Consider the following 25,475-nt stretch of genomic DNA (forward strand, 5'->3'; position numbering starts at 1 on the left):
TTTGTTGGTCATATAATATCTCTCTAATAATAATAACACTAGAAAAAGTATATAAAATTAGTTTTAATTTTTGTTTTTTTTTTTTTCAGGATTTATGACTTAACTAGAATTTACTATCTAAAGTTTAAGTTTTAAAATTTAAAATTTAAAAATATTCACGGATATTTTATGAAACACAGAGATTTTGTTTAGTTGCTGTGTTGGTGTTAGGGGTGGCAAGCGGGGAAGCCCGCCCCGCCCCGCCCCGCCCCGCCAGAAGCCCGCCCCGCCCCGCCTAGTGAGGCGGTCCCAGAATCCCAACCCGCCCCGCCTAACGGCGGGCTGGCGGGCTGGCGGGCCGGCGGGCTAAGCCCGCCAAGTATCATCTTTTTTTTTTTTTTTACTTTTAACTATTAAATAATATATATAAAAATATAAAAAAATCTTTTCTATTTTTTACTTTTAACTATTATAATTTCTAAAGGCATAAAAATTATATTTTTTATATTCATAAACATTAAAATCTTTTTAATTATAAATATCTAATAAACATAATTATAAACCAAGTTTTCATCCAAAACATAAGTATAAATATTCTCTCCAAAGCAAAATAAACATAATTTAAAACATAATTATAAATATTGTCTCCAAAGTAACATAAACATAATCCAAATCATTCAATTTTTATCTTCATACTCTTGTAAGTTAGGTTGGGGGAAGTTAGGTTTTGGCAAAAAAATTGTAAAAATACCCCCTCACTAAAAAAACACAAAGCCCGGCGGGGAAGCCCGCCCCGCCCCGCCAAAGCCCGCCAAAGCCCACGGTTTAAGCGGTGCGGGTTAGGCGGGTTTTTGTTATTTGGCGGTCCCAATTTTCCAGCCCGGCCCGCCTTTTTTGGCGGGTTACGCGGGGCGGCCCGGCGGGTTTAGGCCCGTTTGCCACCCCTAGTTGGTGTGCACGTATCTTCCGTATTTAAACGTATTCTGTCCAAAAAAAAACAAAAAAAAAAGTAGCCGAACATGACCCATGTGTTTTGAAACGTTCTCTTCAGTTTTACACTTTTACTTTGACAAAAAGTAAAAAACTTAACTTTCCACCATCACTTCTCATATGGGAATTGATCATCTCAATTGTTAAAAAAAATTGAGTGTAAAGTGTGATTTCTAATCCTTCATTGTTCTATCTCTTATATTTATTCTTGGTCCCACTTATAGAATTAATGGTGAGAGATCACACTTTATTTACTCATTAAAAAAAATGAGAGGATCCATCCCCCGACCCGTCTCTGGCTCCACTTTCACTCACCCTCTCCTCACTGCCGGTCTGCCGCCACCTTCAGTCGTCGCCGCCACCTCCGGTCGTCGTCGCCGTGGGTGTTCGTCGTCCCTCTCCACACCCACTCAATCTCAATCTCATCATCTCCTCTTCATTGCCGCCACTTCTGCGGTGCTTGTCGTTGCTCACTGCCGTTCGCTGCCTCTCTGGTTGCCACTTCCACTGTGCTCTTCGTCGCTATTCCCATGCTTGCTACTGTGTTCGTCACTTCTCCAGCCACCATTTGTTGTCGTTGTTGCTCCAGTTCTCACTGCCGTGTTCGCCGCCTCCCCAGTAGCCACTTCTACCGTGACCGTTGTCGCTGCCCCCGTGCTCTTCCGACGTGCTCTTCGTCCTCCATTTCAAGTAAGGGAGAATGTTTATTTTTCCATCAATCGATTTCTGGTTCTGTATTTCAATTTTGCTCTGGCTTCTATGCTTCTCTTTGGTTCTGATTTGTTTTGTCAATTTTGTGCTTCTATTTGGTTCTGGACTTCTATTTTGTTCTATGCATCTCTTTAGTTTTGTTTTATTTTATGTTTCTGGAATTAAATATTGTTAGAGACTTCTTTCAAAATTTTTTTTTGGCTACTATGAGAAGATTAGAAAGACACAGAAAAAAGACAAGAGGAAAGAAAATTGGATTGATTGTTAATGTGTTTTTTAGCATATATAATAAGAAACTATTTGTTTTATTAAACTTTTCATTCATATCTCCTAAGTCGTAAAAGAGGCATGTTTATATTTGGTAGTATACTGATGAGCGGATAATTTGTATGCTTTTTGGCATTGTTTTTAGGTAGTTTTTAATATGTTTTAGTCACTTTTTATTATATTTTTATTAGTTTTTAAATAAAAATCACATTTCTGGACTTTACTATGAGTTTGTGTATTTTTCTATGATTTCAGGTAATTTCTGGCTGAAATTGAGGGAGCTGAGCGAAAATCTGATTCAGGCTGAAAAAGGACTACTGATGCTGTTGGATTCTGACCTCCCTGCACTCGGAATGGATTTTTTAGAGCTACAAAATTCCAATTGGCGCGCTCTCAATTGCATTGGAAAGTAGACATCCAGGGCTTTCCAGCAATATATAATAGTTCATACTTTACTCAAGGATAGACGACGTAAACTGGCGTTCAACGCCAGTTCCATGATGCATTCTGGCGTTAAACGCCAGAAACAGGTTACAAGTTGGAGTTAAACGCCAGAAACAGGTTACAACCTGGCGTTTAACTCTAGAAACAGCCTAGACACGTGTAAAGCTCAAGTCTCAGCCCCAGCACACACCAAGTGGGCCCCAGAAGTGGATTTCTGCACTATCTATCTTAGTTTACTCATTTTCTGTAAACCTAGGTTACTAGTTTAGTATTTAAACAACTTTTAGAGATTTATTTAGCACCTCATGATATTTTTAGATCTGAACTTTGTACTCTTTGACGGCATGAGTCTCTAAACTCCATTGTTGGGGGTGAGGAGCTCTGCTGTGTCTCGATCAATTAATGCAATTATTTCTGTTTTCTATTCAAACACGCTTGTTTCTATCTAAGATGTTCATTCGCACTTCAATATGATGAATGTGATGATCCGTGACACTCATCACCATTCTCAATCTATGAACGCGTGCCGGACAACCATTCCCGTTCTACCTTCGATTGAATGAGTATCTCTTGGATTCCTTAATCAGAATCTTCGTGGTATAAGCTAGAATCCATTGGCAGCATTCTTGAGAATCTGGAAAGTATAAACCTTGTCTGTGGTATTCCGAGTAGGATTCAGGGATTGAATGACTGTGACGAGCTTCAAACTCACAAGGGTTGGGCGTAGTGACAGACGCAAAAGGATCAATGGATCCTATTCCAGCATGAGTGAGAACCGACAGATGATTAGCCGTGTGGTGTGACGATTGGATTTTTGACGGTTTAGAATTTCACAAATGAAATCTCGTTGAAGTATAGTCTCTAAACCAACAATAATCCTTTCATGCAAAAATTTGTTTGTCACAAGTACAAACCCCTAAAATCTATAAACCGAAGTATTTAAACCTCGGGTCGTTCTCCCTAGGAATTGTAATGAAGTGTCTTGTTATTGGTTGTGAATTATATTTGGGGTTTTGATATGAAGCATGAAAGATAAATGGTAAGAAAGTAAACTAATGGCTAAAAAGGTCTTGGCAAGGGTTGGTGGTCAAAGATCTCTATCCTAATCACTAATCACAATATGAGAATTGGCAAGGATTAATCTCATTAAATCATCCTCTAACTAGTAGTAAAGGAAAGTCAAATGAGCTATATCAATCCTACTCCATAAGTCCTAACTCTCCACTAATTCAATTAGTGAGAACTAGAGTTAATGGATCCCAATCATCAATTACTTGGACATTAATAACTCAAGAGTTCCTAAGTTACCTTTCCAAGCCAAGAACATAAAACTCTACTCTAAAATCCAACCAAGCATTTCATCAAACACTTGGAAGGCATAAAAGGAAAGCATAGTAAAATTGCAAGAAAAGTAAATCTACACTACTCAATTTGCAAGGAATTAAACAACAACAAATCAAATGAACACAATTATTATGATTTACCTTGAATTGAATTGAAAGAGAAAGGAAGGAACAATACTAGATCTACAACAAAATATAAGAACAACATAAAGGAAATTACAATAAAAGAATAGAAGAAGATGAATGTAGCAACAAAGAATTGAGAGATAGAAGGAGATGAAAGCATGAATTAAAATCTAGATCTAAGAACTAAACCTAATCCTAATTCTAGAGAGAAGTGAGAGCTTCTCTCTCTAGAAACTAACTCTAACTACTTCTCAAACTAAACTATGACTAATGATTAAAGTATATTGATCCCTCTTCAATCCTTGGCTTAAATAGCATCAGAAATGAGTTGGATTGGGCCCACAAGGCTTGTAAATTCGCTAGCCACGAGTTTGCATGAAGTGAATCACGTGCACCAACGGCACGTACGCGTACAGTGCGCGGACGCGCCCCCATGCGCGATGCAACTATGGCAAATCTTATATCATTTCGAAGCCCCGGATGTTAGCTTTCCAACCCAACTGGAACCGCATCATTTGGACCTCTGTAGCTCAAGTTATGGCCGATTAAGTGCGAAGAGGTCGGCTTGACAGCTTTCCGGTTCTTCCATTTCTTCATGAGTTCTCCAACTTTTCATGCTTTCTTTCTTCATTCCCTTGATCCAATCTTTGCCTCCTAAACCTTAAATCACTTAACAAACATATCAAGGCATCTAATAGAATCAAGGTGAATTAAATTTAGCTATTTTGAGTCCTAAAAAGCATGTTTTCACTCTTAAGCACAATTAAGGGAGAAGTTATAAAACCATGCTATTTCATTGAATAAATGTGGGTAAAAGGTGATAAAATCCCCAAAAATCAATACAAAACAAACCGTCAAATTGGGGTTTGTCAACCTCCCCACACTTAAACCAAGCATGTCCTCATGCTTAAACCAAGAATGAAGTAAGGGTATGGCATTTATTCAATGGAAACTAACTAAATGCAATCTACCTATATGCAACTATCTAAATGAATGCAAGTGTTTGGTCAAAATAAATCAATTCCCAAGAAACATATATGCACAAGGGCTAAGGACTAGCAAGTCTAATCCACAATTGAATTGAGTTATTAAATATTTTTACAAACTTGCATGAAGAATGATGATCATAGGTGAAAACATGTAATTGAGCATCGAACCCTCACCGGATGTGTTTGCACTCTATTCGCTCAAGTGTTTAGGGTTGATTCACTCAATTCTCCTCTATTTCATGCTTTCCAAGATTTGTTTTTCTTCTAACAATCAACATTTATTTCATGCATGCATACAAGTATCATGAGGTCTTTTCATTGGTTGTAATGGGGCTAGGGTCAAGGTAGGATGCATATTTGGTCAAGTGAGCTTGAAATTTGAATCTTTGATAAGTTTAAACTTCCCACCTAACCTATGACATCCTATACAATTAAGTTCTAATCTAGCTACCCATTTTTCACCTTTTCACATACTCATGCATTTTCTTTTCATTTCGTAACTCATATGCATTGATCTTATTGAGCTTCACCTTGGGGCATTTTGTCCCCTTTTTATTATTTTTATTCTTTTTTTTCTTTATTTTTCTATTTTTTTCTTTTCTTTTCCATATTGTTTTTCTTATTTTTTTTTTCTTTTTATATACAAGAACCTCAATGCATAAGGTTTTACATTTGATCAATACATGAGTATGTACCCAATTCCCAATATTTCCAATAACATTACAAAACTACCCTTTTATTCACCCAATGTCCCAAGGTTCCCACACTTGAATGATACTCACACACACTAGCCTAAGCTAATCAAAGATCCAAATTAAGGACATTTATTGTTTTTCGCTTTAAGGCTAGTAATGTGCTAAATTAAAGAATAAATGGGTTAAGCGTAGGCTCAAATTTGGCTAACAAAGGAAGATAAAAGGTAAGGCCATTTGGGTAAGTGGGCTAAATGAAATGATGGCCTCAATCACATAAATGCATGAATACACAAAATAATGGACATAAAGAATCAAACAAATCAAAGATTACAATCATAGAAAGAGAATAATGCACACAAGAAGGAAAAATAAGTGGTTATAAGATGTAACCACACCGTTAGGCTCAAATCTCACTTGCTTGTGTTCTTAGCTCAAAAATCATGTTCCACAATATATATATATATATATATATATATATAATTCAAGCAAGTTCTATGAAAAGTTTTTTTTTTTACTCAAATCAATTGGTGCCCTATAGATAGAAATCTTGAAAAATTTCATTATTTTGACTAAACTTATTGTGTATACATATGCAAAAATAAGAAAATGCAACAAAAATCCAAAAAACCTAAAATGAACTGCAAAAGTGTTGGGATTAGAAATTTGTCACCCAAAATCGCCGACCGGTCGGACGACCTCCCCACACTTAAAAGTTTGCACCGTCCTCGGTGCACTCAAAGATGAGCAAGGGGGTGCGGCGACTCTCCGGATTGCTATGTGTTCTTTCTTCCACTTCCATGGTTGCTTGTGGTGCATTCGTTATGAAAAACAAAAATATAACACCATAAGATGAGAAGATATAAAAGCAAGGAAGCATACATTGTTGGAATGAGGTAAATCACTAGAATGAGGTGAGTGAATTAGTGTGACATTAAGAAATATTAGGTGTGTGAATTCTAAATTGCGTGGTTTAGAATACACATTAGCATAAAAGCTATGTCACAAAAGAAGCATGCACTTCACTTATCCTAGTGTGCTTGAGATGCTTTAAGTAAGCTTGTAAGGTAAGACAAGCATTAGAGAAGCATGAAAGCATTCAAGTCAAACATATGGATGGATATAATCATGAAATACAATGCATTAAGGTAAATGCTCAACATTATCCATCAAGAGATTGCCTAATCGAGGGAAAAGGATCCAAATCACATGGTGGCTAGCTACAACATGCAATTCAAAAGAGTTATAAGCTCGAAGACAATTCTCATCACTTGGTATTTTTCAAAAGGTAAGCATGAAGAACTCAAAACCAAGTAACAAAATATAACCTCAATCATAGAATCCAACAAAGATTATCTAAAAACATTCATGCTAAAATAGCATTTAGGCAATAAGGGATATAGCAATGTATAGTAAACAAAGTCAATACTCCAACACTTATAATGAAAAGAGAGAAAATAAAATGAAAGCTAAACTAAAACTAGCTAATCAACTAACCAACTAACTAATTAACTAACTAAAATAAATGGTTATCCATGGTGTTTGGAAGTGTTGGATGAGGGGTAGGAGAAGGGAAGAAGAAAGGAGAAGGAAAGAATTGGAAGGAGGAGAAGAAAAGAAAAGTGGATGGGAGAAAGAAATCCGCGCAGACGCACACATGGCGCGCGCGCGTCGTTGGCTTATTTCGAGAGTGGCGCGTACGCGTCATGTGCGCGTATGCGCAAGTGGGGTTTGTGCCAGAGGCACAATGTTGGCGCGGCGCAGGCACAACTCTCTGGAAAATGTATGGAGGTTGGAACTTCTCAATCCGCGCGTATGCACGCATGGCGCGCGCGCGTGGATGGTCGAAAATGCTGGAAGTGTGCATATGCGCCATGTACGCGTACGCGTGGATGGTGCTCTGTTTTTCAAAATTTTTTCTATGTTTTTGCACCAATCCAAGCATTCCAAACCTCCAAACAGCTACCAAAACACCATAAAACCTTATTTAACATACTTAAACTACCAAACATACTCAACTAACTAAACAAAACATGAAATTAAGCTAATTCTACCAATATATACAAAAGAGAAAATGAAAGGATTTTACCATGGTGGGTTGTCTCCCACCTAGCACTTTTGTTTATTGTCCTTAAGTTGGACTTATGGGGAGCTTCTCTCAAGGTGGCTTGTACTTGTACTCATCTTGGAACTTCCACCAATGCTTGGACTTCCAATAAGCTCCATCATTCAAGATTAATATCTCCAAGCTTTGATGGAGTTCTTCACAAACCATGGGCTCCCAATGTTGATCCTCATGTGTTCCCGGATCCCATATTTTGTCTTCACACCCATCTCCAAGTTGATTATCATTAATCCATGTGGGTGGTGAGCAAGGTGAATTCTCAACAAAGTGACTAAACATCCTTCTAGACCCATGTACTCTAGTTATACACCAACCTTTGCTATCAAGCTTTGGACATGTGACCATAATGAACCTAGAAGGATGCTTCCAACCACTAACCATCTCCTTTTTACTCTTGAATGAGAGAATGGATGGTGGTGGCTTGGGGAGAGGTATCTCCAATGTGCTAGCGAGCTTCACTCCCTTGTGTGCTTCCTTGTCAATCTCCACCTCTTCATAAACTTCTTCATTTTCAATCCTTTGTTCATTAACTTCCTCTAACTCTTCAACATCACTCAAGTCATAAATGGGAGGTTGAGAGAAATCTACCTCCACATCACTTTTAAATTCATTGGGAGAAGGTTCTTAAAATTCAAAGGATTCTTCACCAAGAAGATTGGGTGCATGATCTTCATCACCAAGGGAACTCAATTCTTGCTTCATTCTCTCCAAGTCTTCATATAGAATGTGCCTCGGAGGTTGTGCACATTCCTCCTCAACATCAAATTTACTCTTCTTGGAGGGATTTTCTTTGATTTTAGCTTCCCATGGAGGTTCCGCATCTCCTAAGTCTTCAACCACTTTTTCCTTTTCTTTAATAATCATAGGCTCCTCCAATTGTTCTAACACAAAGTAGCATTCCTCCTTTTCCACCGGAGTTTCCAATCTTTTCTTCATGCTATGCTCTTTAATTGGTTCTCCACATGTGACCATGGGAGTGCTTTGAGTGCTCAAGCATTGGGAGGCTAAAATGCTTACTACCTTGGTCAAGGTAGCCATAAATTCTAGTGTCTCCCTTTGCATTTCTCCTTGCCCTTGAAGTATAAGGCTAAGGGTTTCATCCATTGAGAATTGGGGTGGATAAGAGGGTTCATTGTCTTGGAGAAAGAGTTCATTATAGGAAGGTGGTTCTTCTTGGTAAGGTGGTGGTGTGTATTGAGGTGGTTCTTGGGAGTAGTAATCTTGGAATTGTGGTTCCATGTATGGCTCATATGGTTCAAAAGGAGGTTGGTATGGTAGGTAAGGATCATGGTCATATGGAGGTGTTTGTTGAAAATAGGCTTGTGAGTGTGGTTGAGATTCATGTTGAGGATATGACTCATAGGCATATGGTGGTGGTTCTTGAAAGTCACAAGGAGATTCACCATAGCCATTGGATTGATATGCATCATAGAATGGCTCTTCTTCATAGTGCATTGGTGGGGGTTGTTGCCAAGAGGATTGATCATAAGCATATGGCTCCTCCCACCTTTGGTTATCCCATCCTTGACACACATCTTCATTGTAGCTCCCATCACCTACAACATAGTTGTAATCATACTCATAGCCAAAATGAGAATTCATGGTGAAAAGATAAAATAAAAACAAAAGCTAATAGAAAACAAAAGAAACAAAATTCTACAACTAGCAAATAAAGCAAAAAGCAAGATATTCACACTATTCACATATGTACAATAACCAATAACATAACACCATTGCAATTCCCCGGCAACGGCGCCATTTTGACGATTGGATTTTTGACGGTTTAGAATTTCACAAATGAAATCTCGTTGAAGTATAGTCTCTAAACCAACAATAATCCTTTCATGCAAAAATTTGTTTGTCACAAGTACAAACCCCTAAAATCTATAAACCGAAGTATTTAAACCTCGGGTCGTTCTCCCTAGGAATTGTAATGAAGTGTCTTGTTATTGGTTGTGAATTATATTTGGGGTTTTGATATGAAGCATGAAAGATAAATGGTAAGAAAGTAAACTAATGGCTAAAAAGGTCTTGGCAAGGGTTGGTGGTCAAAGATCTCTATCCTAATCACTAATCACAATATGAGAATTGGCAAGGATTAATCTCATTAAATCATCCTCTAACTAGTAGTAAAGGAAAGTCAAATGAGCTATATCAATCCTACTCCATAAGTCCTAACTCTCCACTAATTCAATTAGTGAGAACTAGAGTTAATGGATCCCAATCATCAATTACTTGGACATTAATAACTCAAGAGTTCCTAAGTTACCTTTCCAAGCCAAGAACATAAAACTCTACTCTAAAATCCAACCAAGCATTTCATCAAACACTTGGAAGGCATAAAAGGAAAGCATAGTAAAATTGCAAGAAAAGTAAATCTACACTACTCAATTTGCAAGGAATTAAACAACAACAAATCAAATGAACACAATTATTATGATTTACCTTGAATTGAATTGAAAGAGAAAGGAAGGAACAATACTAGATCTACAACAAAATATAAGAACAACATAAAGGAAATTACAATAAAAGAATAGAAGAAGATGAATGTAGCAACAAAGAATTGAGAGATAGAAGGAGATGAAAGCATGAATTAAAATCTAGATCTAAGAACTAAACCTAATCCTAATTCTAGAGAGAAGTGAGAGCTTCTCTCTCTAGAAACTAACTCTAACTACTTCTCAAACTAAACTATGACTAATGATTAAAGTATATTGATCCCTCTTCAATCCTTGGCTTAAATAGCATCAGAAATGAGTTGGATTGGGCCCACAAGGCTTGTAAATTCGCTAGCCACGAGTTTGCATGAAGTGAATCACGTGCACCAACGGCACGTACGCGTACAGTGCGCGGACGCGCCCCCATGCGCGATGCAACTATGGCAAATCTTATATCATTTCGAAGCCCCGGATGTTAGCTTTCCAACCCAACTGGAACCGCATCATTTGGACCTCTGTAGCTCAAGTTATGGCCGATTAAGTGCGAAGAGGTCGGCTTGACAGCTTTCCGGTTCTTCCATTTCTTCATGAGTTCTCCAACTTTTCATGCTTTCTTTCTTCATTCCCTTGATCCAATCTTTGCCTCCTAAACCTTAAATCACTTAACAAACATATCAAGGCATCTAATAGAATCAAGGTGAATTAAATTTAGCTATTTTGAGTCCTAAAAAGCATGTTTTCACTCTTAAGCACAATTAAGGGAGAAGTTATAAAACCATGCTATTTCATTGAATAAATGTGGGTAAAAGGTGATAAAATCTCCAAAAATCAATACAAAACAAACTGTCAAATTGGGGTTTGTCATGGTGACAGCGCACCTGGACCATTTTCACTGAGAGGACGGATGGTAGCCATTGACAACGGTGATCCACCAACACACAGCCTGCCATAGGAGGAACCTTGCGTGCGTGAAGAAGAAGACATGGGGAAAGCAGAGATTCAGAAGACAAAGCATCTCCAAAACTCCAACATATTCTCCATTACTGCATAACAAGTATTTATTTCATGCTCTTTTATTTTTCGCAATTCAAACTGATAATCATAATTAATCTCCTGACTAAGATTTACAAGGTAACCATAGATTGCTTCAAGCCAACAATCTCCGTGGGATCGACCCTTACTCACGTAAGGTATTACTTGGACGACCCAGTGCACTTGCTGGTTAGTTGTGCGGAGTTGTGAAAATTGTGAATCACAATTTCGTGCACCAAGCTTTTGGCGCCGTTGCCGGGGATTGTTTGAGTTTGGACAACTGACGGTTTATTTTGTTGCTTAGATTAGGAAAAATTTTTCTTTTTTGGTTTAGAGTCTTCTATCATTGTTTTTGGTTGAATTTTTTTAAATTCTTATTTTCTCTTTTTAATTTTTTCGAAAATTTTTACAAACTAATAATTGAGTTTTCCTGTTTGAGCTTAGTTTCATATTTTAAGTTTGGTGTCAATTGCATATTTTTATTTCCTTTTAAATTTTCGAATTTGTGTTCATTGTTCTTTCTTAATCTTCAAAGTGTTCTTGAGTCTTCCTTGTGTTTTGATCTTAAAATTTTTAAGTTTGGTATTCCTTGGTGTTTTCCCTCCAAAATTTTCGAAAACAAGGAGCATTAGATCTAAAAATTTTAAGTTGTGTGTCTTTTGTGTGTTTTTCTTTCTCATCATAAAATTCAAAAATAAAAAAAATATCTTCTCTAACTATTTTTGAGCAAATATTTCGAAATTTTTTTCAAAAAAAATTCAGATTTTTATTTTAAAATTTCTATTTTATCTTATCTTAGTTTTAAAAATTTCAAAATTCAAATTTTTTTTCAAAAAAATCATATCTTTTTCAAAATTTTATCTTATCTTATTTCAAATTTCAAATTTCAAATTTCAAAACTTAATTTTTAAATTTAAAATTTAAATTTCAAAACTTTTTAATTTAAATTCTTTATCTTCTATTACCTAGCTTATCTTATCTTTTCTAATCTCAAATCTTAAAATTCAAATTCTTTTCATATCTTTTATTTTATTTTATTTTATTTTATTTTCTTACAAGTATCTTTAATTTTAAGACATATCTTTTTCAAAACTTCCTAACCAATTTCTCTCTCTTCATTTTTTTCGAAAATTCTCACCACATCTTTTTCAAATCTTTTTAATTAATTAATTTAGTTTTCAATTTTCTTTTATTTCTTTTTCTTCTAATTTTCAAAAATATAGTCAATTTTTCATTTATTTTATTTTATTTTATTTTATTTTACTTTCGGTTTTCAAAAAAAATTTATTTACAATCCGCATCATCTCCCTTTCTCCATCATGGACCTAAGTGGAAATGAACAATCCAGAAGGACTCTGGGGTCATATACTAACCCCATTACTGCTGCATATGGGAGTAGCATCTGTATACCTCCCATCAAAGCAAGCAGTTTTGAGCTAAATCATCAGCTCATTGTCATGGTGCAGCAAAATTGCCAGTATTCTGGTCTTCCACAGGAAGAACCTATTGAGTTTCTGGTGCAGTTCTTGCAAATTGCTGACACAGTGCGTGACAAAGAGGTAGATCAGGATGTATACAGGCTGTTACTATTTCTGTTTGCTGTAAAAGATCAAGCTAAAGGGTGGTTAAATAACCAACCCACAGCAAGCATAAGAACATGGAAACAGTTATCAGACAAATTCCTGAATCAATATTTCCCTCCAAAAAGGATGACACAACTAAGGCTGGACATCCAAGGCTTTAAACAAGAGGATGATGAATCCCTTTATAATGCCTGGGAGAGGTACAGAGGGATGCTAAGGAAATGCCTCTCTGAAATATTTTCAGAGTGGGTGCAATTAGACATCTTCTACTATGGGCTTACAGAAAGAGCTCAGATATCTCTAGACCACTCAGCTAGTGGATCTATACACATGAGAAAAACTATTGAAGAGGCTCAAGAGCTTATTGATATAGTTGCTAGAAATTAGCATCTGTACATAAGTAGTGGGTCCTCCATAAAAGAAGAAGCCAAAGCAGTGTCTACTGAACTTGGTCCTCCAGAACAAGTTGCTGAACTCAATCAACAATTGTGCTTTCTAACAAAACAGCTAGCAGAATTCAAGGAGATGCTATAAGACACTAAAAATGCTAATAAAAATATGGAGGCACAATTGAATCAGACAAAACAGCAGTTATCAAAGTAGATAATAGAAGAGTGCTAGGCAGTTCAATTAAGAAGTGGAAAAATATTAAATACCTCACTTCAGAGCAGCAGAAAGCCAAGAAAAGAACAACTGACAGAGGATGAGCAAAATATTATCCAAAATCCCTCTGAGGATAGTAAGGGCCCAGAGAGGAACAACTCTGGCGTTCAAATGCTAGAAAAGGATGCAAGGTTGGCGTTAAACGCCCAACCCACGCGCAGTTCTGGCATGAAAACGCCAGGAACAGGCAAGGAGCTGACGTCAAACGCCCAATGGAAGCTCAGTTCTGGCGTTCAAACACCAGAAACAGGTAGGAAGTTGGCGTCCAACGCCAATCAAGCTTCCAACCCTGGCATTCAAACGCCAGTGAGGAATCAGACACACACAAGTGCTGATAACAACCCCTCTAAAAAGGCTTCTCCAACCACTTTTGTAGGAAATAAACCTGCAGCAACCAAGGTTGAGGAATACAAAGCCAAGATGCCTTATCCTCAAAAACTCCGCCAAGAGGAGCAGGATAAGCAATTTGTCCGCTTTGCAGACTATCTCAGGACTCTTGAAATAAAGATTCCGTTTGCAGAGGCACTTGAGCAAATACCCTCTTATGCCAAGTTCATGAAAGATATCTTAAGTCATAAGAAGGATTGGAGAGAAACTGAAAGAGTTCTCCTCACTGAAGAATGCAGTGCAGTCATTCTGAAAAGCTTCCCAGAAAAGCTTAAAGATCCCGGGAGCTTTATGATACCATGCATATTAGAGGGTAATTGCACCAAGACATCTTTATGTGATCTTGGGGCAAGCATCAACCTAATCCTTGCATCCACTATCAGAAAGCTTGGCTTGACTGAAGAGGTCAAATCAACCCGGATCTATCTTCAACTTGCTGATGGCTCCATTAAATACCCATCAGGCATAATTAAGGACATGATTGTCAAGGTTGGGCCATTTTCCTTCCCTACTGACTTTGTAGTGCTGGAAATAGAGGAGCGCAAGAGTGCAACTCTCATTCTAGGAATACCATTCCTAGCAACTGGACGAACCCTCATTGACGTCCAAAAAGGGGAGATAACCCTGAGAGTCAATGAGGATGAGTTTAAGTTGAATGTTGTCAAAGCTATGCAACATCCAGACACATCAGACGACTGCCTGAGCGTTGATATTATTGACTCCCTGGTGAAAGAGGTCAATATGACTGAGAGTCTCGAATCAGAGCTAGAGGACATTTTTAAAGATGTTTAGCCTGATCTGGAGGAACCAGAGGAAATAAAAGAACCTCTGAAAACTCCTCAGGAAGAGGAGAAACCTCCTAAACCTAAGCTCAAACCACTACCACCATCCCTGAAATATTCATTTCTGGGAGAAGGTGACACTTTTTCTGTAATCATAAGCTCTGCTTTAGAGCCACAGGAAGAGAAAGCACTAAATGAGGTGCTAAGGACACACAAGACAGCTCTTGGGTGGTTCATAAGTGATCTTAAGGGCATTAGCCCAGCCAGATGCATGCACAAGATCCTATTGGAGGATGATGCTAAGCCAGTGGTTCAACCACAGAGGCGGCTAAATCCCGCCATGAAGGAGGTGGTGCAGAAAGAGGTCACTAAGTTACTAGAGACTAGGATTATTTATCCTATTTCTGATAGTCCCTGGGTGAGTCCTGTCCATGTTGTCCCTAAGAAGGGAGGTATGACAGTGGTTCATAATGAAAAAAATGAACTGGTTCCTACAAGAACAGTTACAGGGTGGCATATGTGTATTGACTACAGAAGGCTCAATACAGCCACCAGGAAGGATCACTTCCCTTTACCATTCATAGACCAGATGAGACTAGCAGGTCATGAATACTACTGCTTTTTGGATGGCTATTCAGGTTACAACCAAATTGCAGTAGATCCTCAGGACCAAGAGAAAACAGTATTCACATGTCCATCTGGAGTATTTGCATATAGAAGAATGCCTTTTGGTCTGTGCAATGCACCTGCAACCTTTCAGAGGTGCATGCTCTCTATCTTCTCTGATATGGTAGAGAAATTTCTGGAAGTCTTCATGGATGACTTCTCAGTATTTGGAGACTCATTTAACTCATGTCTTAACCATCTAGCACTTATTCTGAAAAGATGCCAAGAGACTAACCTGGTTCTAAATTGGGAAAAATGTCACTTTATAATGACTGAAGGAATTGTCCTTGGGCATAAAATTTCGGACAAGGGAATAGAGGTGGATCAAGCTAAGGTAGAGGTAATTGAAAAATTACCACCACCCACCAATGTTAAGGCAATCAGAAGCTTTCTGGGGCATGCAGGATTCTATAGGAGGTTTATAAAGAATTTTTCAAAAATCGCAAAATATCTGAGCAATCTGCTAGCTGCTGACACGCCATTTGTGTTTGACACAGAGTGTTTGCAGGCGTTTGAAACCCTGAAAGCAAAGCTGGTCACAACACCAGTTATTTCTGCACCAGATTGGACATTACCTTTGGAACTAATGTGTGATGCCAGTGACCATGCCATTGGTGCAGTATTGGGACAGAGGCATAACAAGCTTCTGCATGTCATTTATTATGCTAGCCGTGTTTTAAATGATGCCCAGAAAAATTACACAACCACAGAAAAAGAGCTGCTTGCAGTAGTTTATGCCATTGACAAGTTTAGATCATACTTAGTAGGATCAAAAGTGATTGTGTACACTGACCATGATACTCTTAAATATCTACTCACAAAGTAGGATTCAAAGCCCAGGCTCATAAGATGGGTGTTGCTTCTGCAAGAGTTTGATATAGAAATAAGAGACAGAAAAGGGACAGAGAATCAAGTAGCTGATCACCTGTCCCGGATAGAACCAGTAGCAGGAGCATCCCTCCCTCCTACTGAGATCTCTGAAACCTTTCTGGATGAGCAATTGTTTGCTATTCAGGAAGCTCTGTGGTTTGCAGACATTGCAAACTATAAGACACAAGGTTCTCCTTCTGTAACCATGGAGAGGAAGCATGAAAAGCTTCTCTCAATACAGAGTCAAACAAAACCCCCACATTCAAACTCTAAGTTTGGTGTTGGGAGGCCACAACCAAACTCTAAGTTTGGTGTTGAGAGGCCCCAACCCTGCTCTGATTATCTGTGAGGCTCCATGAGAGCTCACTATCAAGCTATTGACAATAAAGAAGCGCTTATTGGGAGGCAACCCAATTTTTACTTATCTATGTTAATTTTCTATTTTCCATTTTTATTTTATGTTTTCTTTAGAATGATGATCATGTGGAGTCACAGAAATCAAAGCAAAGTCAAAAACAGTATTAAAATAGCTCACTCTGGAGGAAGAGCTTACTGGCGTTTAAACGCCAGTAAGAAGCATCAGATTGGCGTTTAACACCAGAAAGAAGCATCAAGCTGTCGTTAAACGCCAGAAACAAGCACCAAGTTGGCGTTCAATGCCAAAAAAGGGGAAAAGCTGGCGTTTAACGCCAGAAACAAGCAGCAGTCTGGCGTTAAACGCCAGGATTACACACTAAGGGCGTTTTACATGCCTCAATGGAGCAGGGATGCTAAGTCATTGACCCCTCAGGATCTGTGGACCCCACAGGATCCCCACCTACCTCACCATTCCAATTCAAACCATTCCCCTCTCATACCCACCCATTCACACACCTCCTTCTCCTCCACTTCTCCTTCTACTCCCTTCTATCTTCTTTTGCTCGGGGACGAGCAAACCTTTTAAGTTTGGTGTGGAAAAAAGCGTTGCTTTTTGTTTTTTCATAACCATTTATGGCACCTAAGGCCGGAGAAACCTCTAGAAAGAGGAAAAGGAAGGCAGTTGCTTCCACCCCCGAGTCATGAGAGATGGAGAGGTTCATCTCAAGGGTCCATAGTTCAGTGGTAGAGCATTTGACTACAGATCAAAGAGCTATGAAGAAGGAGCAACAAAGACAAGGAAGAGACATAGAGGAGCTCAAGAGCACCATTGGTTCTTCAAGAAGAGGAAGACGCCACCCTCACTAAGGTGGACCCGTTCCTTAATCTCCTTGTTCTTATTTCTCTGTTTTTCGTTTACTATGCTTTATGTTTATTTATGTTTGGGTCTTATTACATGATCACTAGTATCTAAGTGTCTATGTCTTAAAGATATGAATGTCCTATGAATCCATCACCTTTCTTAAATGAAAAATGTTTTCTGAAAAAGAAAAAGAAGTACATGAATTTCAAATTTTAAAATAGTTTAATTATTTTGATGTGGTGGCAATACTTTTTATTTTCTGAATGAATGCTTGAACAGTGCATATGTCTTTTGAATTTGTTGTTTATGAATGTTAAAATTGTTGGCTCTTGAAAGAATGATGAAAAAGGAGAAATGTTATTTGATAATCTGAAAAATTATAAAAATGATTCTTGAAGCAAGAAAAAGCAGTGAAGAACAAAGCTTGCAGAAAAAAAAATGCGAAAAAAAAGAGAGCAAGTAAAAGAAAAAGCAAGCAGAAAAAGCCAAAAGCTCTTTAAACCAAAAGGCAAGAGCAAAAATCCAATAGCCCTTAAAACCAAAAGGCAAGGGTAATAAAAAGGATCCAAGGCTTTGAGCATCAGTGGATAGGAGGGCCTAGAAGAATAAAACCCTGGCCTAAGCGGCTAAACCAAGCTGTCCCTAACCATGTGCTTGTGGCGTGAAGGTGTCAAGTGAAAACTTGAGACTGAGCGGTTAAAGTCGAGGTCCAAAGCAAAAAACAGAGTGTGCTTAAGAACCCTGGACACCTCTAATTGGGGACTTTAGCAAAGCTGAGTCACAATCTGAAAAGGTTCACCCAGTTATGTGTCTGTGGCATGTATGTATCCGGTGGTAATACTGGAAAACAGAGTGCTTAGGGCCACGGTCAAGACTCATAAAGTAGCTGTGTTCAAGAATCAACATACTGAACTAGGAGAATCAATAACACTATCTGAATTCTGAGTTTCTATAGATACCAATCATTCTGAACTTCAAAGGATAAAGTGAGATGCCAAAACTGTTCAGAAGCAAAAAGCTAATAGCCCCGCTCATCTAATTAAGACTGATCTTCATAGATGTTTTTAGAATTCATTGTATATTCTCTTCTTTTTATCCTACTTTATTTTTAGTTGCTTGAGGACAAGCAACAATTTAAGTTTGGTGTTGTGATGAGCGGATAATTTATACGCTTTTTGGCATTGTTTTTAGGTAGTTTTTAATATGTTTTAGTCACTTTTTATTATATTTTATTAGTTTTTAAATAAAAATCACATTTCTGGACTTTACTATGAGTTTGTGTATTTTTCTATGATTTCAGGTAATTTCTGGCTGAAATTGAGGGAGCTGAGCAAAAATCTGATTCAGGCTGAAAAAGGACTGCTGATGCTGTTGGATTCTGACCTCCCTGCACTCGGAATGAATTTTTTGGAGCTACAGGATTCCAATTGGCGCGATCTCAATTGCATTGGAAAGTAGACATCCAGGGCTTTCCAGCAATATATAATAGTTCATACTTTGCTCAAGGATAGATGACGTAAACTAGCGTTCAACGCCAGTTCCATATTGCATTCTGGCGTTAAACGCCAGAAACAGGTTACTACCTAGCGTTTAACTCTAAAAACAACCTAGACACGTGCAAAGCTCAAGTCTCAGCCCCAGCACACACCAAGTGGGCCCCAGAAGTGGATTTTTGCACTATCTATCTTAGTTTACTCATTTTCTGTAAACCTAGGTTACTAGTTTAGTATTTAAACAACTTTTAGAGATTTATTTAGCACCTCATGACATTTTTAGATCTAAACTTTGTACTCTTTGACGGCATGAGTCTCTAAACTCCATTGTTGGGGGTGAGGAGCTCTGCTGTGTCTCGATGAATTAATGCAATTATTTCTGTTTTCTATTCATACACGCTTGTTTCTATCTAAGATGTTCATTCGCACTTCAATATGATGAATGTGATGATCTGTGACACTCATCACCATTCTCAATCTATGAACGTGTGCCTGACAACCATTCCCGTTCTACCTTCGATTGAATGAGTATCTCTTGGATTCCTTAATCAGAATCTTCGTGGTATAAGCTAGAATCCATTGGCAGCATTCTTGAGAATCCGGAAAGTATAAACCTTATCTGTGGTATTCCGAGTTGGATTCAGGGATTGAATGACTGTGACGAGCTTCAAACTCACAAGGGTTGGGCGTAGTGACAGACGCAAAAGGATCAATGGATCCTATTCCAGCATGAGTGAGAACCGACAGATGATTAGCCGTGTGGTGACAGCATACCTGGACCATTTTCACTGAGAGGACAGATGGTAGCCATTGACAACGGTAATCCACCAACACACAACCTGCCATAGGAGGAGCCTTGCGTGCGTGAAGAAGAAGACAGGGGAAAAGCAGAGATTCAGAAGACAAAGCATCTCCAAAACTCCAACATATTCTCCATTACTGCATAACAAGTATTTATTTCATGCTCTTTTATTTTTCGCAATTCAAACTGATAATCATAATTAATCTCCTGACTAAGATTTACAAGGTAACCATAGATTGCTTCAAACCAACAATCTCCGTGGGATCGACCCTTACTCACGTAAGGTATTACTTGGACGACCCAGTGCACTTGCTGGTTAGTTGTGCGGAGTTGTGAAAAGTGTGAATCACAATTTCGTGCACCATATACTGGGATTATATAACAATTTACATTTCGTAGTATTACTAAATTCAGCTAGTACTCTGTTGAATTTTGCAATCACAAATTCTTTCTTTGGACTTCTAAGTACTTAGATCTTTTTTTAATTATTTTAGTGATTATCATTTAAAATTAAAAATAGTGTAAGAAATTAAGTGTCTTTCCAATATTGTCAAAAATGAATTTATATGCTTATCAAAAATTGAATATTTTAGTAAACAATAATAGCTGAGAATGAACTCAGCTCACTTTGTTGATATAACATCTTTGTTCATATTATTATTTAGGTTTAATTACTCTACAGGTACTTATAGTTTCACCGAATTTTTAATTAGGTCCCTATACTTTTTTTCTTTTCAATTGGGTCTCTATACATTATTTTTTTTCAATTTAGTCCCTGTTAACATTAAACGTTAAAAAAATATGAGTGAATTGTGAAATTACTTGTATACCCTTAGGAACCCAATTGAAAAGAAAAAAAATATAGGGACCTAATTAAAAATTCGGTGAAACTATACATATTCAATGAAAGATATTCCTATAATCCCTATTCAATGATTTTATGACATGAAAGATATTCCTATAGTCCCTTTTATTTTGTCAATATCATTTTTTTGCTTATTTATATACAAATTTTATGAAAAATACCTTTCTTTTTTTTTTAACTTTCAAAATACCTTATCTTAAGAACATACTAAAAAATGAAGGGATAAAATGAAACAGAAATAGTAGTAATAACGTATATGTAAAATTCAGTTTTCATCATTCAAGTATTTATTAGGATCATGTAACATTTTATATTTGTGTAGATTTATGGAATATAGTTTGTGTCTTTATCATATCATAGTACACCATAAAAAATCAGCAACTGGGGTAGCACCAGCATGGCTGCAGTCTTGATTCTAGGAACCCTAAATTTTTTTTGGACCTTTGAGCATCATTGCTAACGCTCAAATTTTGCCACTTATTCTAAATTACCACAAAAGAACAAAAATTAAAAACCCTAAACCCTTTACTCAATTTTCTAACACTCAAATCACTATTTATCCAGAATTAGGAGAATTTTGTAACGTGGAGTGAAAAAGGGTGAAAATTGGAGATCTTTGAGAATGTTCTTCCACTTTTCTTCCTCCAAATATTTTAGTCCATGCCCTATATCATGAAACTTGCCACTATGATGTATGTCTATGGTAAATTCCGAATCCCCCATCACTTACATTAATAAAAACAGAAACAGAATCCATTTAAAGCATCATCATCACAGCAACAACAATCAACAATCAAGAATAAACAAAATTCATCATCAACAAAACTAATTTATAGGTCAATTCACCAATTAACAAAATTCCTGTATATAAATATTCATATTATAAACCCTAAATAAACTATTATATCAAAACAATCCAGAATTCAATTCAACAAATAGATAATCAACCAATGCCATATTTAAAAAAAAATAGCATAAACATCAAGTTTTAAAACTGAAAAAAAGAGGATTTTTTGTCACCTGTTTGCAGACAGTTCGAGTACAGGGAGATGGAGCAGAGGCACAACGCGGGGACGGGAGGCCAGGCGCTACGAGGCTCGGCATGGTGCGGCGCAGCCACGTCAGGCGAGGGACTTTACTGCAAAAGAAGGCGACGGCTTGGACGGACAAACGGCAGAGAAGGCCTCCGAATAGAAGAAAGCGGACCAGACCAGCGCAGAGGGAAGGAAGCGACAGACAGCAAACCACCAAGCGTCCATTGCAGATGATGCCAGAGACGGACGCCGACGACGGACCGACCCAGGAGACGAGGGACGCGATCTCCAGAGAGCAACTTAGGGGTTTTTTTCTTTGGGATGAAATGCAATGTGTGCTTTTGGTATTTTGGAAAAATACATGTTTGTTCAGCTTGCCACTCCAACCAAATGACAAGAATATTCATTTTTTATCAAGAATATTCTGTTATCTTAAACGTTATACTCACGGCAGGGACTTAATTGAAAAAAAAAATTAACGTATAGGGACCCAATTGAAAAGAAAAAAAGTATAGGGACCTAATTAAAAATTTGGTAAAACTATAGGGACCTGCAGAGTAATTAAACCTATTATTTATCTTGAATCGGATGGAGAACTGAATAAATAGCAATAAAAAACTTACACAAATGTTTAGTATTATATAATAATTTTCTTTGGTTTTGTTTTCTCTCTTTTTTTTTGTTTTGTTTTGTTCAAGAAATTAAATTGTGAAAAAATAATTTTGGTTCTTAAATTATTGTAGGATTATAAGAGATGAGTTTAAAGAGTGTTTCAAACAATTTTGAAGAAAGTGTTGATAAACCTTTATGAAAATTTTTAACAAAGAAAGATAAAATTGAAGATGGTGAAAATCTTGAAATCAATGTAAATTTTGCAAGGTTTTATTCAGTGGTTCTTTTACTAGAGTAAAAACACATTTATTGAAGATTTCAGAAAAAGAAATTAGATTTTGTGAAAAAGTTATATCAACAAAACTTGAAGAACTTAAGAAACTTGATAGTGAAAGTACATTGTTGCATGAAAGTAAAAAGGCCAAGTCAATTTCTCTTCCACCCATATCTAATACAAGTGAACTTGATTAAAAAAAAAAAAAAAAGAGCCACTGGACCTTTAGAAAAAGCTTTTAATGTGAATGCAAGGGAGACTCTAGATTTATATATTGTTAAAATATTTTTTTCATCTAGATTACTTTTTCATCTAGCAAAAAATCTGTATTTTGTCAAAGCTTTTTCTTATGCTGCTAATAATTATATTGATAGTTATATTCCTCCTAGATATAATAAATTGAGGACAACTGTGCTTGAGAAAGAGAAGCAATGTGTGGAGAGAATGTTAGGACCTACTAAGAATTCATGGAGTGAAAAGTGAGTGAGCATTGTAAGTGATGGATGGAGTGATTCCCAAAGAAGGCCTCTTCTTAATTTTATGGCTGTAACTGAAAGTGGGCTTATGTTTTTGAAAACTGTAGATTGTTCAGATGAGATCAAAGACAAAGATTATGATGCATAGCAAATAAGAGATGTGATAAGAGAAGTTGATCTCTCAAATGTAGTGCAGATTGTGATTGATAATGCACTGGTTTGTAAAGCTGCTGATTTATTGATTAAAGCTTAATTCCATCTATTTATTGGACTTCTTGTGTTGTTCATACTCTCAACCTTACTTTAAAGGATATTTGTATTGCTAAAAATACAGAGAAGAATAATTTTGTTATCAAAAAATGCTCATGGTTACTCAAATTGCTGAAGATGCTTCTTTCATAAAAAATTTCATTGTTAATCATCATATGAAGTTATCTATTTTCAATGAATTTAATACATTAAAGTTGCTTAATGTTGCTCCTACTCAATTTGCTTTTACTATTGTGATATTCAAAAGATTTAAGTTGTTAAAACAATGACTCAAAAAGATGGTTATAAGTGAGAAGTGATCTTCATACAAGGAAGATAATATTGGCAAAGTTGAGTTTGTTACAGAAAAGATTTTGAGTGAAAATTGGTAGCAAAAAATTGAATATATTTTTACTTTCACAAATTCTATTTATGATGTTTTAAAAAATACAAACACGGATGCACTTACTCTTCATTTGGTCCATGAGATGTGGGATTCAATGATCAAGAAGGTAAAAAATGCTATATATCGCTATGAAAGAAAAGATGAACAAGATTTATCGTCCTTCTACAATGTTATGCACTTAATATTAGTTCAAAGATAGACACAAAGTAGCATACCTCTTCATTGTTTAGCACATTCATTGAATCCAAGGTAACCTTTTATATATATTGTTTATAACGTTTATTTATAAGTGAAGATAATTGAATTATTACTAATTTCTGTTTAACCACTAATTATATAGGTATTATAACCACTAATAGTTGAGATAAGGTCCTACACGAGTTTCTCCTCATCAAGATATTGAGATCACTAATGAGAAAGTTAAATGTTTGAAGAAGTATTTTCTGATGAAAAAAAAGAGGAGAAAGATAAACATTGAATTTGCAAGCTTTTCTGATGGTAGAAGTGTCTTTGATGATTATGACTCTTTGAATGATAGAGACATAGTTAATGCAAAATCTTGGTAACTAATTCATGGTTGGTGGTAAAGCAAAATTTCTTCAACCAATTGTTCTTAGGCTACTAGGTCAACCATCTTCATCTTCTTGTTGTGAAAGGAATTGGAGCACTTATTCTTTTATCCATTCCCTAAAATGAAACAAGTTGAAGCATAAATGTATAGAAAATTTAGTATTTATCCACACTAATCTTCGTCTTCTTTCAAGAAAAACTCCACAATACAATAAAGGAGAAACTATGATGTGAAATATTGCTGGAGATATTTTTTCACCAATTGATGAAGAAAATGGTGTTCTTGAAATTGCTCACATTTCTTTTGATGAACAAGAGTTGGAAAGAGTAACTTTTTCTAATGATGAAGATATCAACCATATATGAAAAATAATGACTTTAGATAATTTTTTTTGTGTACATGTGGTGTACAAAATTCTTACTATCTCTATTAAGATATAGGAGTTTAAGATTTTATCTTTTGAATACCTATACATTTTAGAAAAAAAATGCGTATCATATGATTATTTTTAAAAATATCTCTATTAAAATATATCTCTATTTAATAAATATATTATTAATATATGTGTGTCCTCGTGTCTAACAACTTTTTAAAATTTGTATATTGCTGTGTGGTGTCCCATGTCTGTGTTCATGTCTTTGCTTCATAGTTGATATTTAATGAAAAATTAAAATTGACTTCGTTCTTAACAACAACCATCTGGATAATGCAATTACGTCCACGAGAATGCAACATTAATTATTGAATTGGACAAGTAGAATCTATTCTCATTTGAACTCTTATCTTTTATATTTATGGTTCATTTATTATTCCCTTATTTATTTGAATTTAGAAACTTATATTTTTTTAAATGAATCTAAAATAACTCAGAAATTATTTTAAAACCAATTTAAATTTATTGAAAGATCTCAAAAACTATCTTTTTGATATCTCAAAATCTGGATTAACAAAACATAAAACAAATTTGTGTTTAAAGATGCTAACTTAAATTTTCATGGCAAGCAAATAAAGACCTGAAAAGTTTTTTAAATTTACTTTTAGATAAAAAAGAAATTAAGTACTTTTAGTCTTTTTTCATATAGATTTTACAACTAAAATAAAATACTTAGAATAATTAAATGGGTTGAATTTAAAATAAAATAAGAAGAGATATAATAGCAATATGTATTTATATTTATGTCTATTTAATTATTTTTTTGAAAAATTCTCTTGTTAACTTTTAATTAAAAATTAAAACTATTTGATTTAACTACTATTTCTAATAAAAAAATTTAATGAATTTGCTGCGGCCAACACCCAATCATCCAGGTAATCAACACTCAACCAGTCAACTATCAGCCAATTTGTCATTAATTAATAATCTTAATTTTTTAAATATTATTAATTA

The 25,475-nt window shown here is 36.2% G+C and overlaps 1 pseudogene; it reads left to right on the top strand.

Annotated features, from left to right (window-relative positions):
* Positions 1 to 1,236: 1,236 nt before the first annotated feature.
* LOC148565708 (uncharacterized) lies at positions 1,237 to 24,453 on the top strand (annotated as a pseudogene).
* The last annotated feature ends 1,022 nt before the right edge of the window (positions 24,454 to 25,475 follow it).

Source organism: Arachis ipaensis, chromosome B5 (assembly GCF_059453495.1).
Source record: "Arachis ipaensis isolate K30076 ecotype BB chromosome B5, ASM5945349v1, whole genome shotgun sequence".
NCBI lineage: Eukaryota > Viridiplantae > Streptophyta > Magnoliopsida > Fabales > Fabaceae > Arachis > Arachis ipaensis.